Source organism: Rhinoderma darwinii, chromosome 1 (assembly GCF_050947455.1).
Source record: "Rhinoderma darwinii isolate aRhiDar2 chromosome 1, aRhiDar2.hap1, whole genome shotgun sequence".
Classification (NCBI taxonomy): Eukaryota; Metazoa; Chordata; class Amphibia; order Anura; family Rhinodermatidae; genus Rhinoderma; species Rhinoderma darwinii.
In genome coordinates, this window is record NC_134687.1 from 247,375,443 (window position 1) to 247,397,658 (window position 22,216).

General features: G+C 41.7%; 89 pseudogenes; all 89 read right to left on the reverse strand.

Annotated features, from left to right (window-relative positions):
* Positions 1–63: 63 nt before the first annotated feature.
* Positions 64–182, reverse strand: LOC142703059 (5S ribosomal RNA; annotated as a pseudogene).
* Positions 183–249: 67 nt separating this feature from the next.
* On the reverse strand, positions 250–368 carry LOC142707154 (5S ribosomal RNA; annotated as a pseudogene).
* A 67-nt stretch (positions 369–435) lies between these two features.
* Positions 436–554, reverse strand: LOC142668345 (5S ribosomal RNA; annotated as a pseudogene).
* A 67-nt stretch (positions 555–621) lies between these two features.
* LOC142725174 (5S ribosomal RNA) lies at positions 622–740 on the reverse strand (annotated as a pseudogene).
* Positions 741–807: 67 nt separating this feature from the next.
* LOC142736253 (5S ribosomal RNA) lies at positions 808–926 on the reverse strand (annotated as a pseudogene).
* A 67-nt stretch (positions 927–993) lies between these two features.
* On the reverse strand, positions 994–1,112 carry LOC142708321 (5S ribosomal RNA; annotated as a pseudogene).
* Positions 1,113–1,179: 67 nt separating this feature from the next.
* Positions 1,180–1,298, reverse strand: LOC142691980 (5S ribosomal RNA; annotated as a pseudogene).
* A 67-nt stretch (positions 1,299–1,365) lies between these two features.
* On the reverse strand, positions 1,366–1,484 carry LOC142678676 (5S ribosomal RNA; annotated as a pseudogene).
* Positions 1,485–1,551: 67 nt separating this feature from the next.
* Positions 1,552–1,670, reverse strand: LOC142695136 (5S ribosomal RNA; annotated as a pseudogene).
* A 253-nt stretch (positions 1,671–1,923) lies between these two features.
* Positions 1,924–2,042, reverse strand: LOC142700774 (5S ribosomal RNA; annotated as a pseudogene).
* A 67-nt stretch (positions 2,043–2,109) lies between these two features.
* Positions 2,110–2,228, reverse strand: LOC142685030 (5S ribosomal RNA; annotated as a pseudogene).
* Positions 2,229–2,295: 67 nt separating this feature from the next.
* LOC142701932 (5S ribosomal RNA) lies at positions 2,296–2,414 on the reverse strand (annotated as a pseudogene).
* Positions 2,415–2,667: 253 nt separating this feature from the next.
* LOC142684351 (5S ribosomal RNA) lies at positions 2,668–2,786 on the reverse strand (annotated as a pseudogene).
* Positions 2,787–2,853: 67 nt separating this feature from the next.
* On the reverse strand, positions 2,854–2,972 carry LOC142716665 (5S ribosomal RNA; annotated as a pseudogene).
* A 67-nt stretch (positions 2,973–3,039) lies between these two features.
* On the reverse strand, positions 3,040–3,158 carry LOC142730108 (5S ribosomal RNA; annotated as a pseudogene).
* A 252-nt stretch (positions 3,159–3,410) lies between these two features.
* Positions 3,411–3,529, reverse strand: LOC142737324 (5S ribosomal RNA; annotated as a pseudogene).
* Positions 3,530–3,596: 67 nt separating this feature from the next.
* On the reverse strand, positions 3,597–3,715 carry LOC142693070 (5S ribosomal RNA; annotated as a pseudogene).
* Positions 3,716–3,782: 67 nt separating this feature from the next.
* On the reverse strand, positions 3,783–3,901 carry LOC142687644 (5S ribosomal RNA; annotated as a pseudogene).
* A 67-nt stretch (positions 3,902–3,968) lies between these two features.
* Positions 3,969–4,087, reverse strand: LOC142707165 (5S ribosomal RNA; annotated as a pseudogene).
* A 67-nt stretch (positions 4,088–4,154) lies between these two features.
* LOC142735867 (5S ribosomal RNA) lies at positions 4,155–4,273 on the reverse strand (annotated as a pseudogene).
* Positions 4,274–4,340: 67 nt separating this feature from the next.
* On the reverse strand, positions 4,341–4,459 carry LOC142676950 (5S ribosomal RNA; annotated as a pseudogene).
* A 70-nt stretch (positions 4,460–4,529) lies between these two features.
* On the reverse strand, positions 4,530–4,648 carry LOC142737219 (5S ribosomal RNA; annotated as a pseudogene).
* A 67-nt stretch (positions 4,649–4,715) lies between these two features.
* Positions 4,716–4,834, reverse strand: LOC142737314 (5S ribosomal RNA; annotated as a pseudogene).
* A 67-nt stretch (positions 4,835–4,901) lies between these two features.
* On the reverse strand, positions 4,902–5,020 carry LOC142696598 (5S ribosomal RNA; annotated as a pseudogene).
* A 67-nt stretch (positions 5,021–5,087) lies between these two features.
* On the reverse strand, positions 5,088–5,206 carry LOC142719737 (5S ribosomal RNA; annotated as a pseudogene).
* Positions 5,207–5,273: 67 nt separating this feature from the next.
* Positions 5,274–5,392, reverse strand: LOC142735868 (5S ribosomal RNA; annotated as a pseudogene).
* Positions 5,393–5,460: 68 nt separating this feature from the next.
* Positions 5,461–5,579, reverse strand: LOC142698064 (5S ribosomal RNA; annotated as a pseudogene).
* Positions 5,580–5,649: 70 nt separating this feature from the next.
* Positions 5,650–5,768, reverse strand: LOC142710474 (5S ribosomal RNA; annotated as a pseudogene).
* A 253-nt stretch (positions 5,769–6,021) lies between these two features.
* Positions 6,022–6,140, reverse strand: LOC142736374 (5S ribosomal RNA; annotated as a pseudogene).
* A 67-nt stretch (positions 6,141–6,207) lies between these two features.
* On the reverse strand, positions 6,208–6,326 carry LOC142723297 (5S ribosomal RNA; annotated as a pseudogene).
* Positions 6,327–6,393: 67 nt separating this feature from the next.
* LOC142685882 (5S ribosomal RNA) lies at positions 6,394–6,512 on the reverse strand (annotated as a pseudogene).
* Positions 6,513–6,579: 67 nt separating this feature from the next.
* LOC142674598 (5S ribosomal RNA) lies at positions 6,580–6,698 on the reverse strand (annotated as a pseudogene).
* A 67-nt stretch (positions 6,699–6,765) lies between these two features.
* Positions 6,766–6,884, reverse strand: LOC142696820 (5S ribosomal RNA; annotated as a pseudogene).
* Positions 6,885–6,951: 67 nt separating this feature from the next.
* On the reverse strand, positions 6,952–7,070 carry LOC142671451 (5S ribosomal RNA; annotated as a pseudogene).
* A 91-nt stretch (positions 7,071–7,161) lies between these two features.
* LOC142738185 (5S ribosomal RNA) lies at positions 7,162–7,280 on the reverse strand (annotated as a pseudogene).
* A 66-nt stretch (positions 7,281–7,346) lies between these two features.
* On the reverse strand, positions 7,347–7,465 carry LOC142686775 (5S ribosomal RNA; annotated as a pseudogene).
* Positions 7,466–8,279: 814 nt separating this feature from the next.
* On the reverse strand, positions 8,280–8,398 carry LOC142676608 (5S ribosomal RNA; annotated as a pseudogene).
* A 67-nt stretch (positions 8,399–8,465) lies between these two features.
* LOC142736235 (5S ribosomal RNA) lies at positions 8,466–8,584 on the reverse strand (annotated as a pseudogene).
* Positions 8,585–8,651: 67 nt separating this feature from the next.
* On the reverse strand, positions 8,652–8,770 carry LOC142737063 (5S ribosomal RNA; annotated as a pseudogene).
* A 67-nt stretch (positions 8,771–8,837) lies between these two features.
* LOC142737585 (5S ribosomal RNA) lies at positions 8,838–8,956 on the reverse strand (annotated as a pseudogene).
* Positions 8,957–9,023: 67 nt separating this feature from the next.
* On the reverse strand, positions 9,024–9,143 carry LOC142707253 (5S ribosomal RNA; annotated as a pseudogene).
* A 241-nt stretch (positions 9,144–9,384) lies between these two features.
* LOC142707934 (5S ribosomal RNA) lies at positions 9,385–9,503 on the reverse strand (annotated as a pseudogene).
* Positions 9,504–9,570: 67 nt separating this feature from the next.
* LOC142668467 (5S ribosomal RNA) lies at positions 9,571–9,689 on the reverse strand (annotated as a pseudogene).
* A 67-nt stretch (positions 9,690–9,756) lies between these two features.
* On the reverse strand, positions 9,757–9,875 carry LOC142697705 (5S ribosomal RNA; annotated as a pseudogene).
* Positions 9,876–9,943: 68 nt separating this feature from the next.
* On the reverse strand, positions 9,944–10,060 carry LOC142708034 (5S ribosomal RNA; annotated as a pseudogene).
* Positions 10,061–10,128: 68 nt separating this feature from the next.
* LOC142736050 (5S ribosomal RNA) lies at positions 10,129–10,247 on the reverse strand (annotated as a pseudogene).
* A 67-nt stretch (positions 10,248–10,314) lies between these two features.
* On the reverse strand, positions 10,315–10,433 carry LOC142723594 (5S ribosomal RNA; annotated as a pseudogene).
* A 253-nt stretch (positions 10,434–10,686) lies between these two features.
* Positions 10,687–10,805, reverse strand: LOC142674609 (5S ribosomal RNA; annotated as a pseudogene).
* A 253-nt stretch (positions 10,806–11,058) lies between these two features.
* LOC142666836 (5S ribosomal RNA) lies at positions 11,059–11,177 on the reverse strand (annotated as a pseudogene).
* A 67-nt stretch (positions 11,178–11,244) lies between these two features.
* On the reverse strand, positions 11,245–11,363 carry LOC142736405 (5S ribosomal RNA; annotated as a pseudogene).
* Positions 11,364–11,616: 253 nt separating this feature from the next.
* Positions 11,617–11,735, reverse strand: LOC142674620 (5S ribosomal RNA; annotated as a pseudogene).
* A 253-nt stretch (positions 11,736–11,988) lies between these two features.
* LOC142668589 (5S ribosomal RNA) lies at positions 11,989–12,107 on the reverse strand (annotated as a pseudogene).
* Positions 12,108–12,360: 253 nt separating this feature from the next.
* LOC142666204 (5S ribosomal RNA) lies at positions 12,361–12,479 on the reverse strand (annotated as a pseudogene).
* A 67-nt stretch (positions 12,480–12,546) lies between these two features.
* On the reverse strand, positions 12,547–12,665 carry LOC142723948 (5S ribosomal RNA; annotated as a pseudogene).
* A 67-nt stretch (positions 12,666–12,732) lies between these two features.
* On the reverse strand, positions 12,733–12,851 carry LOC142738278 (5S ribosomal RNA; annotated as a pseudogene).
* A 67-nt stretch (positions 12,852–12,918) lies between these two features.
* Positions 12,919–13,037, reverse strand: LOC142737869 (5S ribosomal RNA; annotated as a pseudogene).
* Positions 13,038–13,104: 67 nt separating this feature from the next.
* LOC142735870 (5S ribosomal RNA) lies at positions 13,105–13,223 on the reverse strand (annotated as a pseudogene).
* A 68-nt stretch (positions 13,224–13,291) lies between these two features.
* On the reverse strand, positions 13,292–13,410 carry LOC142699076 (5S ribosomal RNA; annotated as a pseudogene).
* A 442-nt stretch (positions 13,411–13,852) lies between these two features.
* On the reverse strand, positions 13,853–13,971 carry LOC142699653 (5S ribosomal RNA; annotated as a pseudogene).
* Positions 13,972–14,413: 442 nt separating this feature from the next.
* Positions 14,414–14,532, reverse strand: LOC142694971 (5S ribosomal RNA; annotated as a pseudogene).
* Positions 14,533–14,599: 67 nt separating this feature from the next.
* LOC142735626 (5S ribosomal RNA) lies at positions 14,600–14,718 on the reverse strand (annotated as a pseudogene).
* A 67-nt stretch (positions 14,719–14,785) lies between these two features.
* LOC142735871 (5S ribosomal RNA) lies at positions 14,786–14,904 on the reverse strand (annotated as a pseudogene).
* A 68-nt stretch (positions 14,905–14,972) lies between these two features.
* Positions 14,973–15,091, reverse strand: LOC142700161 (5S ribosomal RNA; annotated as a pseudogene).
* A 442-nt stretch (positions 15,092–15,533) lies between these two features.
* Positions 15,534–15,652, reverse strand: LOC142699664 (5S ribosomal RNA; annotated as a pseudogene).
* A 442-nt stretch (positions 15,653–16,094) lies between these two features.
* On the reverse strand, positions 16,095–16,213 carry LOC142694982 (5S ribosomal RNA; annotated as a pseudogene).
* A 67-nt stretch (positions 16,214–16,280) lies between these two features.
* Positions 16,281–16,399, reverse strand: LOC142735627 (5S ribosomal RNA; annotated as a pseudogene).
* Positions 16,400–16,652: 253 nt separating this feature from the next.
* Positions 16,653–16,771, reverse strand: LOC142736375 (5S ribosomal RNA; annotated as a pseudogene).
* Positions 16,772–16,838: 67 nt separating this feature from the next.
* Positions 16,839–16,957, reverse strand: LOC142734497 (5S ribosomal RNA; annotated as a pseudogene).
* A 67-nt stretch (positions 16,958–17,024) lies between these two features.
* Positions 17,025–17,143, reverse strand: LOC142736968 (5S ribosomal RNA; annotated as a pseudogene).
* Positions 17,144–17,210: 67 nt separating this feature from the next.
* LOC142702558 (5S ribosomal RNA) lies at positions 17,211–17,329 on the reverse strand (annotated as a pseudogene).
* A 67-nt stretch (positions 17,330–17,396) lies between these two features.
* LOC142737067 (5S ribosomal RNA) lies at positions 17,397–17,515 on the reverse strand (annotated as a pseudogene).
* Positions 17,516–17,582: 67 nt separating this feature from the next.
* Positions 17,583–17,701, reverse strand: LOC142736336 (5S ribosomal RNA; annotated as a pseudogene).
* A 67-nt stretch (positions 17,702–17,768) lies between these two features.
* On the reverse strand, positions 17,769–17,887 carry LOC142736831 (5S ribosomal RNA; annotated as a pseudogene).
* Positions 17,888–17,954: 67 nt separating this feature from the next.
* LOC142737329 (5S ribosomal RNA) lies at positions 17,955–18,073 on the reverse strand (annotated as a pseudogene).
* A 67-nt stretch (positions 18,074–18,140) lies between these two features.
* On the reverse strand, positions 18,141–18,259 carry LOC142669704 (5S ribosomal RNA; annotated as a pseudogene).
* A 67-nt stretch (positions 18,260–18,326) lies between these two features.
* LOC142712016 (5S ribosomal RNA) lies at positions 18,327–18,445 on the reverse strand (annotated as a pseudogene).
* A 67-nt stretch (positions 18,446–18,512) lies between these two features.
* Positions 18,513–18,631, reverse strand: LOC142698210 (5S ribosomal RNA; annotated as a pseudogene).
* Positions 18,632–19,259: 628 nt separating this feature from the next.
* Positions 19,260–19,378, reverse strand: LOC142671053 (5S ribosomal RNA; annotated as a pseudogene).
* Positions 19,379–19,445: 67 nt separating this feature from the next.
* LOC142735035 (5S ribosomal RNA) lies at positions 19,446–19,564 on the reverse strand (annotated as a pseudogene).
* A 67-nt stretch (positions 19,565–19,631) lies between these two features.
* LOC142734381 (5S ribosomal RNA) lies at positions 19,632–19,750 on the reverse strand (annotated as a pseudogene).
* A 253-nt stretch (positions 19,751–20,003) lies between these two features.
* On the reverse strand, positions 20,004–20,122 carry LOC142670257 (5S ribosomal RNA; annotated as a pseudogene).
* A 67-nt stretch (positions 20,123–20,189) lies between these two features.
* LOC142686310 (5S ribosomal RNA) lies at positions 20,190–20,308 on the reverse strand (annotated as a pseudogene).
* A 67-nt stretch (positions 20,309–20,375) lies between these two features.
* Positions 20,376–20,494, reverse strand: LOC142735909 (5S ribosomal RNA; annotated as a pseudogene).
* A 67-nt stretch (positions 20,495–20,561) lies between these two features.
* Positions 20,562–20,680, reverse strand: LOC142725887 (5S ribosomal RNA; annotated as a pseudogene).
* A 253-nt stretch (positions 20,681–20,933) lies between these two features.
* Positions 20,934–21,052, reverse strand: LOC142725898 (5S ribosomal RNA; annotated as a pseudogene).
* Positions 21,053–21,119: 67 nt separating this feature from the next.
* On the reverse strand, positions 21,120–21,238 carry LOC142736931 (5S ribosomal RNA; annotated as a pseudogene).
* Positions 21,239–21,305: 67 nt separating this feature from the next.
* Positions 21,306–21,424, reverse strand: LOC142737502 (5S ribosomal RNA; annotated as a pseudogene).
* A 67-nt stretch (positions 21,425–21,491) lies between these two features.
* On the reverse strand, positions 21,492–21,610 carry LOC142666965 (5S ribosomal RNA; annotated as a pseudogene).
* Positions 21,611–22,049: 439 nt separating this feature from the next.
* LOC142666632 (5S ribosomal RNA) lies at positions 22,050–22,168 on the reverse strand (annotated as a pseudogene).
* Between the last annotated feature and the right edge of the window lie 48 nt (positions 22,169–22,216).

The following is a 22,216-nucleotide window of genomic DNA, read 5'->3' on the forward strand; positions in this document are numbered from 1 at the left end:
AATTCTTTAATCCATAGTCCTTTTTAGTCGATTGTGAAACAAAATCTAAACGACATAATAAAAAGTCAACCGCACCACGGATTCCCAGACAGTCTCCCACACTGGTACTAGCGAGGCGTTAAGCTATGTAACTTCTGCGATCTAACGAGAGCAGGCACATTCAGCTTAGAATGGCCATTGACATTAAATGCTTTAATCCATAGTCCTTTTTAATCGATTGTGAAACAAAATCTAAACGACATAATAAAAATTCAACCGCACCACGGATTCCCAGACAGTCTCCCACACTGGTACTAGCGAGGCCTTAAGCTGTGTAACTTCTGCATTCTGACCAGAGCAGGCACATTCAGCTTAGAATGGCCATTGACGTTAAATGCTTTAATCCATAGTCCTATTTAATCTATTGTGAAACAAAATCTAAACGACATAATAAAAAGTCAACCGCACCACGGATTCCCAGACAGTCTCCCACACTGGTACTAGCGAGGCCTTAAGCTGTGTAACTTCTGCGATCTGACGAGAGCAGGCACATTCAGCTTAGAATGGCCATTGACATTAAATGCTTTAATCCATAGTACTTTTTAATCGATTGTGAAACAAAATCTAAACGACATAATAAAAAGTCAACCGCACCACGGATTCCCAGACAGTCTCCCACACTGGTACTAGCGAGGCCTTAAGCTGTGTAACTTCTGCGATCTGACGAGAGCAGGCACATTCAGCTTAGAATGACCATTGACATTAAAAGCCTTAATCCATAGTCCTATTTAATCTATTGTGAAACAAAATCTAAACAACATAATAAAAAATCAACCGCACCACGGATTCCCAGACAGTCTCCCACACTGGTACTAGCGAGGCCTTAAGCTGTGTAACTTCTGCGATCTGACGAGAGCAGGGACATTCAGCTTAGAATGGCCATTGACATTAAAGGCTTTAATCCATAGTCCTTTTTAATCGATTGTGAAACAAAATCTAAACGACATAATAAAAATTCAACCGCACCACGGATTCCCAGACAGTCTCCCACACTGGTACTAGCGAGGCGTTAAGCTGTGTAACTTCTGCGATCTAACGAGAGCAGGCACATTCAGCTTAGAATGGCCATTGACATTAAATGCTTTAATCCATAGTCCTTTTTAATCGATTGTGAAACAAAATCTAAACGACATAATAAAAAGTCAACCGCACCACGGATTCCCAGACAGTCTCCCACACTGGTACTAGCGAGGCGTTAAGCTGTGTAACTTCTGCGATCTAACGAGAGCAGGGACATTCAGCTTAGAATGGCCATTGACATTAAAGGCTTTAATCCATAGTCCTTTTTAATCGATTGTGAAACAAAATCTAAACGACATAATAAAAATTCAACCGCACCACGGATTCCCAGACAGTCTCCCACACTGGTACTAGCGAGGCCTTAAGCTGTGTAACTTCTGCGTTCTGACCAGAGCAGGCACATTCAGCTTAGAATGGCCATTGACGTTAAATGCTTTAATCCATAGTCCTATTTAATCTATTGTGAAACAAAATCGAAACGACATAATAAAAAGTCAACCGCACCACGGATTCCCAGACAGTCTCCCACACTGGTACTAGCGAGGCGTTAAGCTGTGTAACTTCTGCGATCTAACGAGAGCAGGCACATTCAGCTTAGAATGGCCATTAACATTAAATGCTTTAATCCATAGTCCTTTTTAATCGATTGTGAAACAAAATCTAAACGACATAATAAAAAGTCAACCGCACCACGGATTCCCAGACAGTCTCCCACACTGGTACTAGCGAGGCCTTAAGCTGTGTAACTTCTGCGATATGACGAGAGAAGGCACATTCAGCTTAGAATGGCCATTGACATTAAGTGCTTTAATCCATAGTCCTTTTTAATCGATTGTGAAACAAAATCTAAACGACATAATAAAAAGTCAACCGCACCACGGATTCCCAAACAGTCTCCCACACTGGTACTAGCGAGGCGTTAAGCTGGGTAACTTCTGCGATCTAACGAGAGCAGGCACATTCAGCTTAGAATGGCCATTGACATTAAATGCTTTAATCCATAGTCCATTTTAATCGATTGTGAAACAAAATCTAAACGACATAATAAAAAGGCAACCGCACCACGGATTCCCAGACAGTCTCCCACACTGGTACTAGCGAGGCCTTAAGCTGTGTAACTTCTGCGATTTGACGAGAGCAGGCACATTCAGCTTAGAATGGCCATTGACATTAGAAGCCTTAATCCATAGTCCTATTTAATCTATTGTGAAACAAAATCTAAACAACATAATAAAAAGTCAACCGCACCACGCATTCCCAGACAGTCTCCCACACTGGTACCAGCGAGGCCTTAAGCTGTGCAACTTCTGCGATCTGACGAGAGCAGGGACATTCAGCTTAGAATGGCCATTGACATTAAAGGCTTTAATCCATAGTCCTTTTTAATCGATTGTGAAACAAAATCTAAACGACATAATAAAAACTCAACCGCACCACGGATTCCCAGACAGTCTCCCACACTGGTACTAGCGAGGCCTTAAGCTATGTAACTTCTGCGATCTGACGAGAGCAGGCACATTCAGCTTAGAATGGACATTAACATTAAAAGCCTTAATCCATAGTCCTATTTAATCTATTGTGAAACAAAATCTAAACAACATAATAATAAGTCAACCGCACCACGGATTCCCAGACAGTCTCCCACACTGGTACTAGCGAGGACTTAAGCTATGTAACTTCTGCGTTCTGACAAGAGCAGGTACATTCAGCTTAGAATGGCCATTGACATTAAATGCTTTAATCCATAGTCCTTTTTAATCGATTGTGAAACAAAATCTAAACGACATAATAAAAAGTCAACCGCACCACAGATTCCCAGACAGTCTCCCACACTGGTACTAGCGAGGCCTTAAGCTGTGTAACTTCTGCGTTCTGACGAGAGCAGGCACATTCAGCTTAGAATGGCCATTGACATTAAATGCTTTAATCCATAGTCCTTTTTAATCGATTGTGAAACAAAATCTAAACGACATAATAAAAAGTCAACCGCACCACAGATTCCCAGACAGTCTCCCACACTGGTACTAGCGAGGCCTTAAGCTGTGTAACTTCTGCGATCTGACGAGAGCAGGCACATTCAGCTTAGAATGGCCATTGACATTAAAAGCTTAATCCATAGTCCTATTTAATCTATTGTGAAACAAAATCTAAACAACATAATAAAAAGTCAACCGCGCCACGGATTCCCAGACAGTCTCCCACACTGGTACTAGGGAGGCCTTAAGCTGTGTAACTTCTGCGATTTGACGAGCGCAGGGACATTCAGCTTAGAATGGCCATTGACATTAAAGGCTTTAAACCATAGTCCTTTTTAATCGATTGTGAAACAAAATCTAAACGACATAATAAAAATTCTACCGCACCACGGATTCCCAGACAGTCTCCCACACTGGTACTAGCGAGGCCTTAAGCTGTGTAACTTCTGCGATCTGACGAGAGCAGGCACATTCAGCTTAGAATGGCAATTGACGTTATATGCTTTAATCCATAGTCCTATTTAATCTATTGTGAAACAAAATCTAAACGACATAACAAAAATCCAACCGCACCACGGATTCCCAGACAGTCTCCCACACTGGTACTAGCGAGGCCTTAAGCTGTGTAACTTCTGCGATCTGACGAGAGCAGGCACATTCAGCTTAGAATGGCCTTTGACATTAAAAGCCTTAATCCATAGTCCTATTTAATCTATTGTGAAACAAAATCTTAACAACATAATAAAAAGTCAACCGCACCACGGATTCCCAGACAGTCTCCCACACTGGTACTAAGGAGGCCTTAAGCTGTGTAACTTCTGCGATCTGTCGAGAGCAGGGACATTCAGCTTAGAATGGCCATTGACATTAAAGGCTTTAATCCATAGTCCTTTTTAATCGATTGTGAAACAAAATCTAAACGACATAATAAAAATTCAACCGCACCACGGATTCCCAGACAGTCTCCCACACTGGTACTAGCGAGGCCTTAAGCTGTGTAACTTCTGCATTCTGACCAGAGCAGGCACATTCAGCTTAGAATGGCCATTGACGTTAAATGCTTTAATCCATAGTCCTATTTAATCTATTGTGAAACAAAATCTAAACGACATAATAAAAAGTCAACCGCACCACGGATTCCCAGACAGTCTCCCACACTGGTACTAGCGAGGCCTTAAGCTGTGTAACTTCTGCGATCTGACGAGAGCAGGCACATTCAGCTTAGAATGGCCATTGATATTAAATCCTTTAATCCATAGTACTTTTTAATCGATTGTGAAACAAAATCTAAACGACATAATAAAAAGTCAACCGCACCACGGATTCCCAGACAGTCTCCCACACTGGTACTAGCGAGGCCTTAAGCTGTGTAACTTCTGCGATCTGACGAGAGCAGGCACATTCAGCTTAGAAGGGTCATTGACATAAAAAAATGCTTTAATCCATAGTCCTTTTTAATCGATTGTGAAACAAAATCTAAACGACATAATAAAAAGTCAACCGCACCACGGATTCCCAGACAGTCTACCACACTGGTACTAGCGAGGCCTTAAGCTGTGTAACTTCTGCGATCTGACGAGAGCAGGCACATTCAGCTTAGAATGACCATTGACATTAAAAGCCTTAATCCATAGTCCTATTTAATCTATTGTGAAACAAAATCTAAACAACATAATAAAAAATCAACCGCACCACGGATTCCCAGACAGTCTCCCACACTGGTACTAGCGAGGCCTTAAGCTGTGTAACTTCTGCGATCTGACGAGAGCAGGGACATTCAGCTAAGAATGGCCATTGACATTAAAGGCTTTAATCCATAGTCCTTTTTAATCGATTGTGAAACAAAATCTAAACGACATAATAAAAATTCAACCGCACCACGGATTCCCAGACAGTCTCCCACACTGGTACTAGCAAGGCCTTAAGCTGTGTAACTTCTGCGTTCTGACCAGAGCAGGCACATTCAGCTTAGAATGGCCATTGACGTTAAATGCTTTAATCCATAGTCCTATTTAATCTATTGTGAAACAAAATCTAAACGACATAATAAAAAGTCAACCGCACCACGGATTCCCACACAGTCTCCCACACTGGTACTAGCGAGGCCTTAAGCTGTGTAACTTCTGCGATCTGACGAGAGCAGGCACATTCAGCTTAGAATGGCCATTGACATTAAATGCTTTAATGCATAGTACTTTTTAATCGATTGTGAAACAAAATCTAAACGACATAATAAAAAGTCAACCGCACCACGGATTCCCAGACAGTCTCCCACACTGGTACTAGCGAGGCCTTAAGCTGTGTAACTTCTGCGATCTGACGAGAGCAGGCACATTCAGCTTAGAATGGCCATTGATATTAAATGCTTTAATCCATAGTACTTTTTAATCGATTGTGAAACAAAATCTAAACGACAAAATAATAAAGTCAACCGCACCACGGATTCCCAGACAGTCTCCCACACTGGTACTAGCGAGGCCTTAAGCTGTGTAACTTCTGCGATCTGACGAGAGCAGGTACATTCAGCTTAGAATGGCCATTGACATCAAAAAATGCTTTAATCCATAGTCCTTTTTAATCGATTGTGAAACAAAATCTAAACGACATAATAAAAATGCAACCGCACCACGGATTCCCAGACAGTCTCTCACACTGGTACTAGCGAGGCCTTAAGCTGTGTAACTTCTGCGATCTGACGAGAGCAGGCACATTCAGCTTAGAATGGCCATTGACGTTAAATGCTTTAATCCATAGTCCTATTTAATCTATTGTGAAACAAAATCTAAACGACATAATAAAATATCAAACGCACCACGGATTCCAAGACAGTCTCCCACACTAGTACTAGCGAGGCGTTAAGATGTGTAACTTCTGCGATCTAACGAGAGCAGGCACATTCAGCTTAGAATGGCCTTTGGCATTAAATGCTTTAATGCATAGTCCTTTTTAATCGATTGTGAAACAAAATCTAAACGACATAATAAAAAGTCAACCGCACCACCGATTCCCAGACAGTCTCCCACACTGGTACTAGCGAGGCCTTAAGCTGTGTAACTTCTGCGATCTGACGAGAGCAGGCACATTCAGCTTAGAATGGCCATTGACATTAAAAGCCTTAATCCATAGTCCTATTTAATCTATTGTGAAATAAAATCTAAACAACATAATAAAAAGTCAACCGCACCACGGATTCCCAGACAGTCTCCCACACTGGTACTAGTGAGGCCTTAAGCTGTGTAACTTCTGCGATCTGACGAGAGCAGGCACATTCAGCTTAGAATGGCCATTGACATTAAATGCTTTAATCCATAGTCCTTTTTAATCGATTGTGAAACAAAATCTAAACGACATAATAAAAAGTCAGCCGCACCACGGATTCCCAGACAGCCTCCCACACTGGTACTAGCGAGGCCTTAAGCTGTGTAACTTCTGCGATCTGACGAGAGCAGGGACATTCAGCTTAGAATGGCCATTGACATTAAATGCTTTAATCCATAGTTCTTTTTAATCAATTGTGAAACAAAATCTAAACGACATAATAAAAATTAAACCGCACCACGGATTCCCAGACAGTCTCCCACACTGGTACTAGCGAGGCCTTAAGCTGTGTAACTTCTGCGATCTGACGAGAGCAGGCACATTCAGCTTAGAATGGCCATTGACGTTAAATGCTTTAATCCATAGTCCTATTTAATCTATTGTGAAACAAAATCTAAACGACATAATAAAAAGTCAACCGCACCACGGATTCCCAGACAGTCTCCCACACTGGTACTAGCGAGGCCCTAAGCTGTGTAACTTATGCGATCTGACGAGAGCAGGCACATTCAGCTTAGAATGGCCATTGCCACTAAATGCTTTAATCCATAGTCCTTTTTAATCGATTGTGAAACAAAATCTAAACGACATAATAAAAAGGCAACCGCACCACGGATTCCCAGACAGTCTCCCACAATGGTACTAGCGAGGCCTTAAGCTGTGTAACTTCTGCGATCTGACGAGAACAGGGACATTCAGCTTAGAATGGCCATTGACATTAAGCTTAGAATGGCCATTGACATTAAATGCTTTAATCCATAGTCCTTTTTAATCGATTGTGAAACAAAATCTAAACGACATAATAAAAATTCAACCGCACCACGGATTCCCAGACAGTCTCCCACACTGGTACTAGCGAGGCCTTAAGCTGTGTAACTTCTGCGTTCTGACGAGAGCAGGCACATTCAGCTTAGAATGGCCATTGGCGTAAATGTTTTAATCCATAGTCCTATTTAATCTATTGTGAAACAAAATCTAAACGACATAATAAAAAGTCAGCCGCACCACGGATTCCCAGACAGTCTCCCACACTGGTATTAGCGAGGCCTTAAGCTGTGTAACTTCTGCGATCTGACGAGAGCAGGCACATTCAGCTTAGAATGGCCATTGACATTAAATGCTTTAATCCATAGTCCTTTTTAATCGATTGTGAAACAAAATCTAAACGACATAATAAAAAGAAAACCGCACCACGGATTCCCAGACAGTCTCCCACACTGGTACTAGCGAGGCCTTAAGCTGTGCAACTTCTGCGAACTGACGAGAGCAGGGACATTCAGCTTAGAATGGCCATTGACTTTAAATTCTTTAATCCATAGTCCTTTTTAATCGATTGTGAAACAAAATCTAAACGACATAATAAAAAGTCAACCGCACCACGGATTCCCAGACAGTCTCCCACATTTGTACTAGCGAGGCCTTACGCTGTGCAACTTCTGCGATCTGACGAGAGCAGGGACATTCAGCTTAGAATGGCCATTGACGTTAAATGCTTTAATCCATAGTCCTATTTAATCTATTGTGAAACAAAATCTAAACGACATAATAAAATGTCAACCGCACCACGGATTCCCAGACAGTCTCCCACACTAGTACTAGCGAGGCGTTAAGCGGTGTAACTTCTGCGATCTAACGAGAGCAGGCACATTCAGCTTAGAATGGCCATTGGCATTAAATGCTTTAATCCATAGTCCTTTTTAATCGATTGTGAAACAAAATCTAAACGACATAATAAAAAGTCAAACGCACCACGGATTCCCAGACAGTCTCCCACACTAGTACTAGCGAGGCCTTAAGCTGTGTAACTTCTGCGATCTGACGAGAGCATTCACATTCAGCTTAGAATGGCCATTGACTTCAAAAAATGCTTTAATCCATAGTCCTTTTTAATCGATTGTGAAACAAAATCTAAACGACATAATAAAAAGTCAACCGCACCACGGATTCCCAGACAGTCTCCCACACTGGTACTAGCGAGGCCTTAAGCTGTGTAACTTCTGCAATCTGACGAGAGCAGGGACATTAAGCTTAGAATGGCCATTGACATTAAATGCTTTAATCCATAGTCCTTTTTAATCGATTGTGAAACAAAATCTAAACGACATAATAAAAATTCAACCGCACCACGGATTCCCAGACAGTCTCCCACACTGGTACTAGCGAGGCCTTAAGCTGTGTAATTTCTGCGATCTGACGAGAGCAGGCACATTCAGCTTAGAATGGCCATTGACGTTAAATGCTTTAATCCATAGTCCTATTTAATCTATTGTGAAACAAAATCTAAACGACATTATAAAAAGTCAACCGCACCACGGATTCCCAGACAGTCTCCCACACTGGTACTAGCGAGGCGTTAAGCTGTTTAACTTCTGCGATCTAACGAGAGCAGGCACATTCAGCTTAGAATGGCCATTAACATTAAATGCTTTAATCCATAGTCCTTTTTAATCGATTGTGAAACAAAATCTAAACGACATAATAAAAAGTCATCCGCACCACGGATTCCCAGACAGTCTCCCACACTGGTACTAGCGAGGCCTTAAGCTGTGTAACTTCTGCGATCTGACGAGAGCAGGCACATTCAGCTTAGAATGGCCATTGACATTAAATGCTTTAATCCATAGTCCTTTTTAATCGATTGTGAAACAAAATCTAAACGACATAATAAAAAGTCAACCGCACCATGGATTCCCAGACAGTCTCCCACACTGGTACTAGCGAGGCCTTAAAGCTGTGTAACTTCTGCGATCTGACGAGAGCAGGGACATTCAGCTTAGAATGGCCATTGACATTAAATGCTTTAATCCATAGTCCTTTTTAATCGATTGTGAAACAAAATCTAAACGACATAATAAAAATTCAACCGCACCACGGATTCCCACACTGGTACTAGCGAGGACTTAAGCTGTGTAACTTCCGCGATCTGACGAGAGCAGGCACATTCAGCTTAGAATGGCCATTGACATTAAATTCTTTAATCCATAGTCCTATTTAATCTATTGTGAAACAAAATCTAAACGACATAATAAAGGGTCAACCGCACCACGGTTTCCCAGACAGTCTCCCACACTGGTACTAGCGAGGCGTTAAGCTGTGTAACTTCTGCGATCTAACGAGAGCAGGCACATTCATCTTAGAATGGCCATTGACATTAAAAGCCTTAATCCATAGTCCTATTTAATCTATTGTGAAACAAAATCTAAACAACATAATAAAAAGTCAACCGCACCACGGATTCCCAGACAGTCTCCCACACTGGTACTAGCGAGGCCTTAAGCTGTGTAACTTCTGCGATCTGACGAGAGCAGGCACATTCAGCTTAGAATGGCCATTGACTTTAAATGCTTTAATCCATAGTCCTTTTTAATCGATTGTGAAACAAAATCTAAACGACATAATAAAAAGTCAACCGCACCACAGATTCCCAGACAGTCTCCCACACTAGTACTAGCGAGGCGTTAAGCTGTGTAACTTCTGCGATCTAACGAGAGCAGGTACATTCAGCTTAGAATGGCCATTGGCATTAAATGCTTTAATCCATAGTCCTTTTTAATCGATTGTGAAACAAAATCTAAACGACATAATAAAAAGTCAAACGCACCACGGATTCCCAGACAGTCTCCCACACTGGTACTAGCGAGGCCTTAAGCTGTGTAACTTCTGCGATCTGACGAGAGCAGGCACATTCAGCTTAGAATGGCCATTGACATTAAAAGCCTTAATCCATAGTCCTATTTAATCTATTGTGAAATAAAATCTAAACAACATAATAAAAAGTCAACCGCACCACGGATTCACAGATAGTCTCCCACACTGGTACTAGCGAGGCCTTAAGCTGTGTAACTTCTGCGATCTGACGAGAGCAGGCACATTCAGCTTAGAATGGCCATTGACATTAAATGCTTTAATCCATAGTCCTTTTTAATCGATTGTGAAACAAAATCTAAACGACATAATAAAAAGTCAACCGCACCACGGATTCCCAGACAGTCTCCCACTCTAGTACTAGCGAGGCCTTAAGTTGTGTAACTTCTGCGATCTGACGAGAGCAGGCACATTCAGCTTAGAATGGCAATTGACGTTATATGCTTTCATCCATAGTCCTATTTAATCTATTGTGAAACAAAATCTAAACGACATAATAAAAAGTCAACCGCACCACGGATTCCCAGACAGTCTCCCACACTGGTACTAGCGAGGCGTTAAGCTGTGTAACTTCTGCGATCTAACTAGAGAAGGCACATTCAGCTTAGAATGGCCATTGACATTAAATGTTTTAATCCATAGTCCTTTTTAATCGATTGTGAAACAAAATCTAAACGACATAATAAAAATTAAACCGCACCACGGATTCCCAGACAGTCTCCCACACTGGTACTAGCGAGGCCTTAAGCTGTGTAACTTCTGCGATCTGACGAGAGCAGGCACATTCAGCTTAGAATGGCCATTGACGTTATATGCTTTCATCCATAGTCCTATTTAATCTATTGTGAAACAAAATCTAAACGACATAATAAAAAGTCAACCGCACCACGGATTCCCAGACAGTCTCCCACACTGGTACTAGCGAGGCGTTAAGCTGTGTAACTTCTGCGATCTAACTAGAGCAGGCACATTCAGCTTAGAATGGCCATTGACATTAAATGCTTTAATCCATAGTCCTTTTTAATCGATTGTGAAACAAAATCGAAACGACATAATAAAAAGTCAACCGCACCACGGATTCCCAGACAGTCTCCCACACTGGTACTAGCAAGGACTTAAGCTGTGTAACTTCTGCGATCTGACGAGAGCAGGCACATTCAGCTTAGAATGGCCATTGACATTAAATGCTTTAATCCATAGTCCTTTTTAATCGATTGTGAAACAAAATCTAAACGACATAATAAAAAGTCAACCGCACCACGGATTCCCAGACAGTCTCCCACTCAGGTACTAGTGAGGCCTTAAGCTGTGTAACTTCTGCGATCTGACGAGAGCAGGCACATTCAGCTTAGAATGGCAATTGACGTTATATGCTTTCATCCATAGTCCTATTTAATCTATTGTGAAACAAAATCTAAACGACATAATAAAAAGTCAACCGCACCACGGATTCCCAGACAGTCTCCCACACTGGTACTAGCGAGGCGTTAAGCTGTGTAACTTCTGCGATCTAACTAGAGCATTCACATTCAGCTTAGAATGGCCATTGACATTAAATGCTTTAATCCATAGTCCTTTTTAATCGATTGTGAAACAAAATCTAAACGACATAATAAAAATTAAACCGCACCACGGATTCCCAGACAGTCTCCCACACTGGTACTAGCGAGGCCTTAAGCTGTGTAACTTCTGCGATCTGACGAGAGCAGGCACATTCAGCTTAGAATGGCCATTGACGTTATATGCTTTCATCCATAGTCCTATTTAATCTATTGTGAAACAAAATCTAAACGACATAATAAAAAGTCAACCGCACCACGGATTCCCAGACAGTCTCCCACACTGGTACTAGCGAGGCGTTAAGCTGTGTAACTTCTGCGATCTAACTAGAGCAGGCACATTCAGCTTAGAATGGCCATTGACATTAAATGCTTTAATCCATAGTCCTTTTTAATCGATTGTGAAACAAAATCGAAACAACATAATAAAAAGTCAACCGCACCACGGATTCCCAGACAGTCTCCCACACTGGTACTAGCGAGGCCTTAAGCTGTGTAACTTCTGCGATCTGACGAGAGCAGGCACATTCAGCTTAGAATGGCCATTGACATTAAAAGCCTTAATCCATAGTCCTATTTAATCTATTGTGAAACAAAATCTAAACAACATAATAAAAAGGCAACCGCGCCACGGATTCCCAGACAGTCTCCCACACTGGTACTAGGGAGGCCTTAAGCTGTGTAACTTCTGCGACCTGACGAGCGCAGGGACATTCAGCTTAGAATGGCCATTGCCATTAAAGGCTTTAATCCATAGTCCTTTTTAATCGATTGTGAAACAAAATCTAAACAACATAATAAAAATTCAACCGCACCACGGATTCCCAGACAGTCTCCCACACTGGTACTAGCGAGGCCTTAAGCTGTGTAACTTCTGCGATCTGACGAGAGCAGGCACATTAAGCTTAGAATGGCCATTGACCTTAAATGCTTTAATCCATAGTCCTTTTTAATCGATTGTGAAACAAAATCTAAACGACATAATAAAAAGTCAACCGCACCACGGATTCCCAGACAGTCTCCCACACTGGTACTAGCGAGGCCTTAAGCTGTGTAATTTCTGCGATCTGACGAGAGCAGGGACATTCAGCTTAGAATGGCCATTGACATTAAATGCTTTAATCCATAGTCCTTTTTAATCGATTGTGAAACAAAATCTAAACGACATAATAAAAATTCTACCGCACCACGGATTCCCAGACAGTCTCCCACACTGGTACTAGCGAGGCCTTAAGCTGTGTAACTTCTGCGATCTGACGAGAGCAGGCACATTCAGCTTAGAATGGCCATTGACGTTATATGCTTTAATCCATAGTCCTATTTAATCTATTGTGAAACAAAATCTAAACGACATAACAAAAATCCAACCGCACCACGGATTCCCAGACAGTCTCCCACACTGGTACTAGCGAGGCCTTAAGCTGTGTAACTTCTGCGATCTGACGAGAGCAGGCACATTCAGCTTAGAATGGCCATTGACATTAAATGCTTTAATGCATAGTACTTTTTAATCGATTGTGAAACAAAATCTAAACGACATAATAAAAAGTCAACCGCACCACGGATTCCCAGACAGTCTCCCACACTGGTACTAGCGAGGCCTTAAGCTGTGTAACTTCTGCGATCTGACGAGAGCAGGCACATTCAGCTTAGAATGGCCATTGATATTAAATGCTTTAATCCATAGTACTTTTTAATCGATTGTGAAACAAAATCTAAACGACAAAATAATAAAGTCAACCGCACCACGGATTCCCAGACAGTCTCCCACACTGGTACTAGCGAGGCCTTAAGCTGTGTAACTTCTGCGATCTGACGAGAGCAGGTACATTCAGCTTAGAATGGCCATTGACATCAAAAAATGCTTTAATCCATAGTCCTTTTTAATCGATTGTGAAACAAAATCTAAACGACATAATAAAAAGTCAACCGCACCACGGATTCCCAGACAGTCTCCCACACTGGTACTAGCGAGGCCTTAAGCTGTGTAACTACTGCAATCTGACCAGAGCAGGGACATTCAGCTTAGAATGGCCATTGACATTAAATGCTTTAATCCATAGTCCTTTTTAATCGATTGTGAAACAAAATCTAAACGACATAATAAAAATTCAACCGCACCACGGATTCCCAGACAGTCTCCCACACAGGTACTAGCGAGGCCTTAAGCTGTGTAACTTCTGTGATCTGTCGAGAGCAGGCACATTCAGCTTAGAATGGCCATTGACGTTAAATGCTTTAATCCATAGTCCTGTTTAATCTATTGTGAAACAAAATCTAAACGACATAATAAAAAGTCAACCGCACCACGGATTCCCAGACAGTCTCTCACACTGGTACTAGCGAGGCGTTAAGCTGTGTAACTTCTGCGATCTGACGAGAGCAGGTACATTCAGCTTAGAATGGCCATTGACATCAAAAAATGCTTTAATCCATAGTCCTTTTTAATCGATTGTGAAACAAAATCTAAACGACATAATAAAAAGTCAACCGCACCACGGATTCCCAGACAGTCTCCCACACTGGTACTAGCGAGGCCTTAAGCTGTGTAACTACTGCAATCTGACCAGAGCAGGGACATTCAGCTTAGAATGGCCATTGACATTAAATGCTTTAATCCATAGTCCTTTTTAATCGATTGTGAAACAAAATCTAAACGACATAATAAAAATTCAACCGCACCACGGATTCCCAGACAGTCTCCCACACAGGTACTAGCGAGGCCTTAAGCTGTGTAACTTCTGTGATCTGTCGAGAGCAGGCACATTCAGCTTAGAATGGCCATTGACGTTAAATGCTTTAATCCATAGTCCTGTTTAATCTATTGTGAAACAAAATCTAAACGACATAATAAAAAGTCAACCGCACCACGGATTCCCAGACAGTCTCTCACACTGGTACTAGCGAGGCGTTAAGCTGTTTAACTTCTGCGATCTAACGAGAGCAGGCACATTCAGCTTAGAATGGCCATTAACATTAAATGCTTTAATCCATAGTCCTTTTTAATCGATTGTGAAACAAAATCTAAACGACATAATAAAAAGGCAACCGCACCACGGATTCCCAGACAGTCTCCCACACTGGTACTAGCGAGGCCTTAAGCTGTGTAACTTCTGCGATCTGACGAGAGCAGGCACATTCAGCTTAGAATGGCCATTGACATTAAATGCTTTAATGCATAGTACTTTTTAATCGATTGTGAAACAAAATCTAAACGACATAATAAAAAGTCAACCGCACCACGGATTCCCAGACAGTCTCCCACACTGGTACTAGCGAGGCCTTAAGCTGTGTAACTTCTGCGATCTGACGAGAGCAGGCACATTCAGCTTAGAATGGCCATTGATATTAAATGCTTTAATCCATAGTACTTTTTAATCGATTGTGAAACAAAATCTAAACGACAAAATAATAAAGTCAACCGCACCACGGATTCCCAGACAGTCTCCCACACTGGTACTAGCGAGGCCTTAAGCTGTGTAACTTCTGCGATCTGACGAGAGCAGGTACATTCAGCTTAGAATGGCCATTGACATCAAAAAATGCTTTAATCCATAGTCCTTTTTAATCGATTGTGAAACAAAATCTAAACGACATAATAAAAAGTCAACCGCACCACGGATTCCCAGACAGTCTCCCACACTGGTACTAGCGAGGCCTTAAGCTGTGTAACTACTGCAATCTGACCAGAGCAGGGACATTCAGCTTAGAATGGCCATTGACATTAAATGCTTTAATCCATAGTCCTTTTTAATCGATTGTGAAACAAAATCTAAACGACATAATAAAAATTCAACCGCACCACGGATTCCCAGACAGTCTCCCACACAGGTACTAGCGAGGCCTTAAGCTGTGTAACTTCTGTGATCTGTCGAGAGCAGGCACATTCAGCTTAGAATGGCCATTGACGTTAAATGCTTTAATCCATAGTCCTGTTTAATCTATTGTGAAACAAAATCTAAACGACATAATAAAAAGTCAACCGCACCACGGATTCCCAGACAGTCTCTCACACTGGTACTAGCGAGGCGTTAAGCTGTGTAACTTCTGCGATCTGACGAGAGCAGGTACATTCAGCTTAGAATGGCCATTGACATCAAAAAATGCTTTAATCCATAGTCCTTTTTAATCGATTGTGAAACAAAATCTAAACGACATAATAAAAAGTCAACCGCACCACGGATTCCCAGACAGTCTCCCACACTGGTACTAGCGAGGCCTTAAGCTGTGTAACTACTGCAATCTGACCAGAGCAGGGACATTCAGCTTAGAATGGCCATTGACATTAAATGCTTTAATCCATAGTCCTTTTTAATCGATTGTGAAACAAAATCTAAACGACATAATAAAAATTCAACCGCACCACGGATTCCCAGACAGTCTCCCACACAGGTACTAGCGAGGCCTTAAGCTGTGTAACTTCTGTGATCTGTCGAGAGCAGGCACATTCAGCTTAGAATGGCCATTGACGTTAAATGCTTTAATCCATAGTCCTGTTTAATCTATTGTGAAACAAAATCTAAACGACATAATAAAAAGTCAACCGCACCACGGATTCCCAGACAGTCTCTCACACTGGTACTAGCGAGGCGTTAAGCTGTTTAACTTCTGCGATCTAACGAGAGCAGGCACATTCAGCTTAGAATGGCCATTAACATTAAATGCTTTAATCCATAGTCCTTTTTAATCGATTGTGAAACAAAATCTAAACGACATAATAAAAAGGCAACCGCACCACGGATTCCCAGACAGTCTCCCACACTGGTACTAGCGAGGCCTTAAGCTGTGTAACTTCTGCGATCTGACGAGAGCAGGCACATTCAGCTTAGAATGGCCATTGACGTTAAATGCTTTAATCCATAGTCCTATTTAATCTATTGTGAAACAAAATCTAAACGACATAATAAAAAGTCTAACGCACCACGGATTCCAAGACAGTCTCCCACACTAGTACTAGCGAGGCGTTAAGATGTGTAACTTCTGCGATCTAACGAGAGCAGGCACATTCAGCTTAGAATGGCCTTTGGCATTAAATGCTTTAATCCATAGTCCTTTTTAATCGATTGTGAAACAAAATCTAAACGACATAATAAAAAGTCAACCGCACCACCGATTCCCAGACAGTCTCCCACACTGGTACTAGCGAGGCCTTAAGCTGTGTAACTTCTGCGATCTGACGAGAGCAGGCACATTCAGCTTAGAATGGCCATTGACATTAAAAGCCTTAATCCATAGTCCTATTTAATCTATTGTGAAATAAAATCTAAACAACATAATAAAAAGTCAACCGCACCACGGATTCCCAGACAGTCTCCCACACTGGTACTAGCGAAGCCTTAAGCTGTGTAACTTCTGCGATCTGACGAGAGCAGGCACATTCAGCTTAGAATGGCCATTGACATTAAATGCTTTAATCCATAGTCCTTTTTAATCGATTGTGAAACAAAATCTAAACGACATAATAAAAAGTCAACCGCACCACGGATTCCCAGACAGCCTCCCACACTGGTACTAGCGAGGCCTTAAGCTGTGTAACTTCTGCGATCTGACGAGAGCAGGGACATTCAGCTTAGAATGGCCATTGACATTAAATGCTTTAATCCATAGTTCTTTTTAATCAATTGTGAAACAAAATCTAAACGACATAATAAAAATTAAACCGCACCACGGATTCCCAGACAGTCTCCCACACTGATACTAGCGAGGCCTTAAGCTGTGTAACTTCTGCGATCTGACGAGAGCAGGCACATTCAGCTTAGAATGGCCATTGACGTTAAATGCTTTAATCCATAGTCCTATTTAATCTATTGTGAAACAAAATCTAAACGACATAATAAAAAGTCAACCGCACCACGGATTCCCAGACAGTCTCCCACACTGGTACTAGCGAGGCCTTAAGCTGTGTAACTTCTGCGATCTGACGAGAGCAGGCACATTCCGCTTAGAATGGCCATTGACATTAAATGCTTTAATCCATAGTTCTTTTTAATCGATTGTGAAACAAAATCTAAACGACATAATAAAAAGTCAACCGCACCACGGATTCCCAGAAAGTCTCCCACACTGGTACTAGCGAGGCCTTAAGCTGTGTAACTTCTGCGATCTGACGAGAGCAGGCACATTCAGCTTAGAATGGCCATTGACACTAAATGCTTTAATCCATAGTCCTTTTTAATCGATTGTGAAACAAAATCTAAACGACATAATAAAAAGGCAACCGCACCACGGATTCCCAGACAGTCTCCCACACTGGTACTAGCGAGGCCTTAAGCTGTGTAACTTCTGCGATCTGACGAGAGCAGGGACATTCAGCTTAGAATGGCCATTGACATTAAATGCTTTAATCCATAGTCCTTTTTAATCGATTGTGAAACAAAATCTAAACGACATAATAAAAATTCAACCGCACCACGGATTCCCAGACAGTCTCCCACACTGGTACTAACGAGGCCTTAAGCTGTGTAACTTCTGCGTTCTGACGAGAGCAGGCACATTCAGCTTAGAATGGCCATTGGCGTTAAATGTTTTAATCCATAGTCCTATTTAATCTATTGTGAAACAAAATCTAAACGACATAATAAAAAGTCAGCCGCACCACGGATTCCCAGACAGTCTCCCACACTGGTATTACCGAGGCCTTAAGCTGTGTAACTTCTGCGATCTGACGAGAGCAGGCACATTCAGCTTAGAATGGCCATTGACATTAAATGCTTTAATCCATAGTCCTTTTTAATCGATTGTGAAACAAAATCTAAACGACATAATAAAAAGAAAACCGCACCACGGATTCCCAGACAGTCTCCCACACTGGTACTAGCGAGGCCTTAAGCTGTGCAACTTCTGCGATCTGACGAGAGCAGGGACATTCAGCTTAGAATGGCCATTGACATTAAATGCTTTAATCCATAGTCCTTTTTAATCGATTGTGAAACAAAATCTAAACGACATAATAAAAAGTCAACCGCACCACGGATTCCCAGACAGTCTCCCACACTTGTACTAGCGAGGCCTTAAGCTGTGCAACTTCTGCGATCTGACGAGAGCAGGGACATTCAGCTTAGAATGGCCATTGACGTTAAATGCTTTAATCCATAGTCCTATTTAATCTATTGTGAAACAAAATCTAAACGACATAATAAAAAGTCAACCGCACCACGGATTCCCAGACAGTCTCCCACACTAGTACTAGCGAGGCGTTAAGCTGTGTAACTTCTGCGATCTGACGAGAGCATTCACATTCAGCTTAGAATGGCCATTGACATCAAAAAATGCTTTAATCCATAGTCCTTTTTAATCGATTGTGAAACAAAATCTAAACGACATAATAAAAATTCAACCGCACCACGGATTCCCAGACAGTCTCCCACACTGGTACTAGCGAGGCATTAATCTGTGTAACTTCAGCGATCTAACAAGAGCAGGCACATTCAGCTTAGAATGGCCATTGACATTAAATGCTTTAATCCATAGTCCTTTTTAATCGATTGTGAAACAAAATCTAAACGACATAATAAAAAGTCAACCGCACCACGGATTCCCAGACAGTCTCCCACACTGGTACTAGCAAGGCCATAAGCTGTGTAACTTCTGCGATCTGACGATAGCAGGCACATTCAGCTTAGAATGGCCATTGACATAAAAAGCCTTAATCCATAGTCCTATTTAATCTATTGTGAAACAAAATCTAAACAACATAATAAAAAGTCAACCGCACCACGGATTCCCAGACAGTCTCTCACACTGGTACTAGCGAGGCCTTAAGCTGTGTAACTTCTGCGATCTGACGAGAGCAGGGACATTCAGCTTAGAATGGCCATTGACATTAAATGCTATATTCCATAGTCCTTTTTAATCGATTGTGAAACAAAATCTAAACGACATAATAAAAATTCAACCGCACCACGGATTCCCAGACAGTCTCCCACACTGGTACTAGCGAGGCCTTAAGCTGTGTAACTTCTGCGTTCTGACGAGAGCAGGCACATTCAGCTTAGAATGGCCATTGACGTTAAATGCTTTAATCTATAGTCCTATTTAATCTATTGTGAAACAAAATCTAAACGACATAATAAAAAGTCAACCGCACCACGGATTCCCAGACAGTCTCCCACACTGGTACTAGCGAGGCCTTAAGCTGTGTAACTTCTGCGATCTGACGAGAGCAGGCACATTCAGCTTAGAATTGCCATTGACATTAAATGTTTTAATCCATAGTCCTTTTTAATCGATTGTGAAACAAAATCTAAACGACATAATAAAAAGTCAACCGCACCACGGATTCCCAGACAGTCTCCCACACTTGTACTAGCGACGCCTTAAGCTGTGTAACTTCTGTGATCTGACGAGAGCAAGCACATTCAGCTTAGAATGGCCATTGACATTAAATGTTTTAATCCATAGTCCTTTTTAATCGATTGTGAAACAAAATCTAAACGACATAATAAAAAGTCAACCGCACCACGGATTCCCAGACAGTCTCCCACACTGGTACTAGCGAGGCCTTAAGCTGTGTAACTTCTGCGATCTGACGAGAGCAGGGACATTCAGCTTAGAATGGGCATTGACATTAAATGCTTTAATCCATAGTCCTTTTTAATCGATTGTGAAACAAAATCTAAACGACATAATAAAAATTCTACCACACCACGGATTCCCAGACAGTCTCCCACAATGGTACTAGTGAGGCCTTAAGCTGTGTAACTTCTGCGTTCTGACGAGAGCAGGCACATTCAGCTTAGAATGGCCATTGACGTTAAATGCTTTAATCCATAGTCCTATTTAATCTATTGTGAAACAAAATCTAAACGACATAATAAAAAGTCAACCGCACCACGGATTCCCAGACAGTCTCCCACACTGGTACTAGCGAGGCCTTAAGCTGTGTAACTTCTGCGATCTGACGAAAGCAGGCACATTCAGCTTAGAATGGCCATTGACATTAAAAGCCTTAATCCATAGTCCCATTTAATCTATTGTGAAACAAAATCTAAACAACATAATAAAGAGTCAACCGCACCACGGATTCCCAGACAGTCTCCCACACTGGTACTAGCGAGGCCTTAAGCTGTGTAACTTCTGCGATCTGACGAGAGCAGGGACATTCAGCTTAGAATGGCCATTGACATTATATGATTTAATCCATAGTCCTTTTTAATCGATTGTGAAACAAAATCTAAACGACATAATAAAAATTCAACCGCACCACGGATTCCCAGACAGTCTCCCACACTGGTACTAGCGAGGCGTTAAGCTGTGTAACTTCAGCGATCTAACGAGAGCAGGCACATTCAGCTAAGAATGGCCATTGACATTAAAAGCCTTAATCCATAGTCCTATTTAATCTATTGTGAAACAAAATCTAAACAACATAATAAAAAGTCAACCGCACCACGGATTCCCAGACAGTCTCCCACACTGGTACTAGCGAGGCCTTAAGCTGTGTAACTTCTGCGATCTGACGAGAGCAGGGACATTCAGCTTAGAATGGCCATTGACATTAAATGCTATAATCCATAGTCCTTTTTAATCGATTGTGAAACAAAATCTAAACGACATAATAAAAATTCAACCGCACCACGGATTCCCAGACAGTCTCCCACACTGGTACTAGCGAGGCCTTAAGCTGTGTAACTTCTGCGTTCTGACGAGAGCAGGCACATGCAGCTTAGAATGGCCATTGACATAAAATGCTTTAATAAATAGTCCTTTTTAATCGATTGTGAATCAAAATCTAAACGACATAATAAAAAGTAAACCGCACCACGGATTCCCAGACAGTCTCCCACACTAGTACTACCGAGGCCTTAAGTTGTGTAACTTCTGCGATCTGACGAGAGCAGGCACATTCAGCTTAGAATGGCCATTGACATTAAATGCTTTAATCCATAGTCCTTTTTAATCGATTGTGAAACAAAATCTAAACGACATAATAAAAAGTCAACCGCACCACGGATTCCCAGACAGTCTCCCACACTGGTACTAGCAAGGCCTTAAGCTGTGTAACTTCTGTGATCTGACGAGAGCAGGCACATTCAGCTTAGAATGGCCATTGACATTAAATGATTTAATCCATAGTCCTTTTTAATCGATTGTGAAACAAAATCTAAACGACATAATAAAAATTCAACCGCACCACGGATTCCCAGACAGTCTCCCACACTGGTACTAGGGAGGCGTTAAGCTGTGTAACTTCAGCGATCTAACGAGAGCAGGCACATTCAGCTTAGAATGGCCATTGACATTAAATGCTTTAATCCATAGTCCTTTTTAATCGATTGTGAAACAAAATCTAAACTACATAATAAAAAGTCAACCGCACCACGGATTCCCAGACAGTCTCCCACACTGGTACTAGCAAGGCCATAAGCTGTGTAACTTCTGCGATCTGACGATAGCAGGCACATTCAGCTTAGAATGGCCATTGACATTAAAAGCCTTAATCCATAGTCCTATTTAATCTATTGTGAAACAAAATCTAAACAACATAATAAAAAGTCAACCGCACCATGGATTCCCAGACAGTCTCCCACACTGGTACTAGCGAGGCCTTAAGCTGTGTAACTTCTGCGATCTGACGAGAGCAGGCACATGCAGCTTAGAATGGCCATTGACATTAAATGCTTTAATCCATAGTCCTTTTTAATCGATTGTGAAACAAAA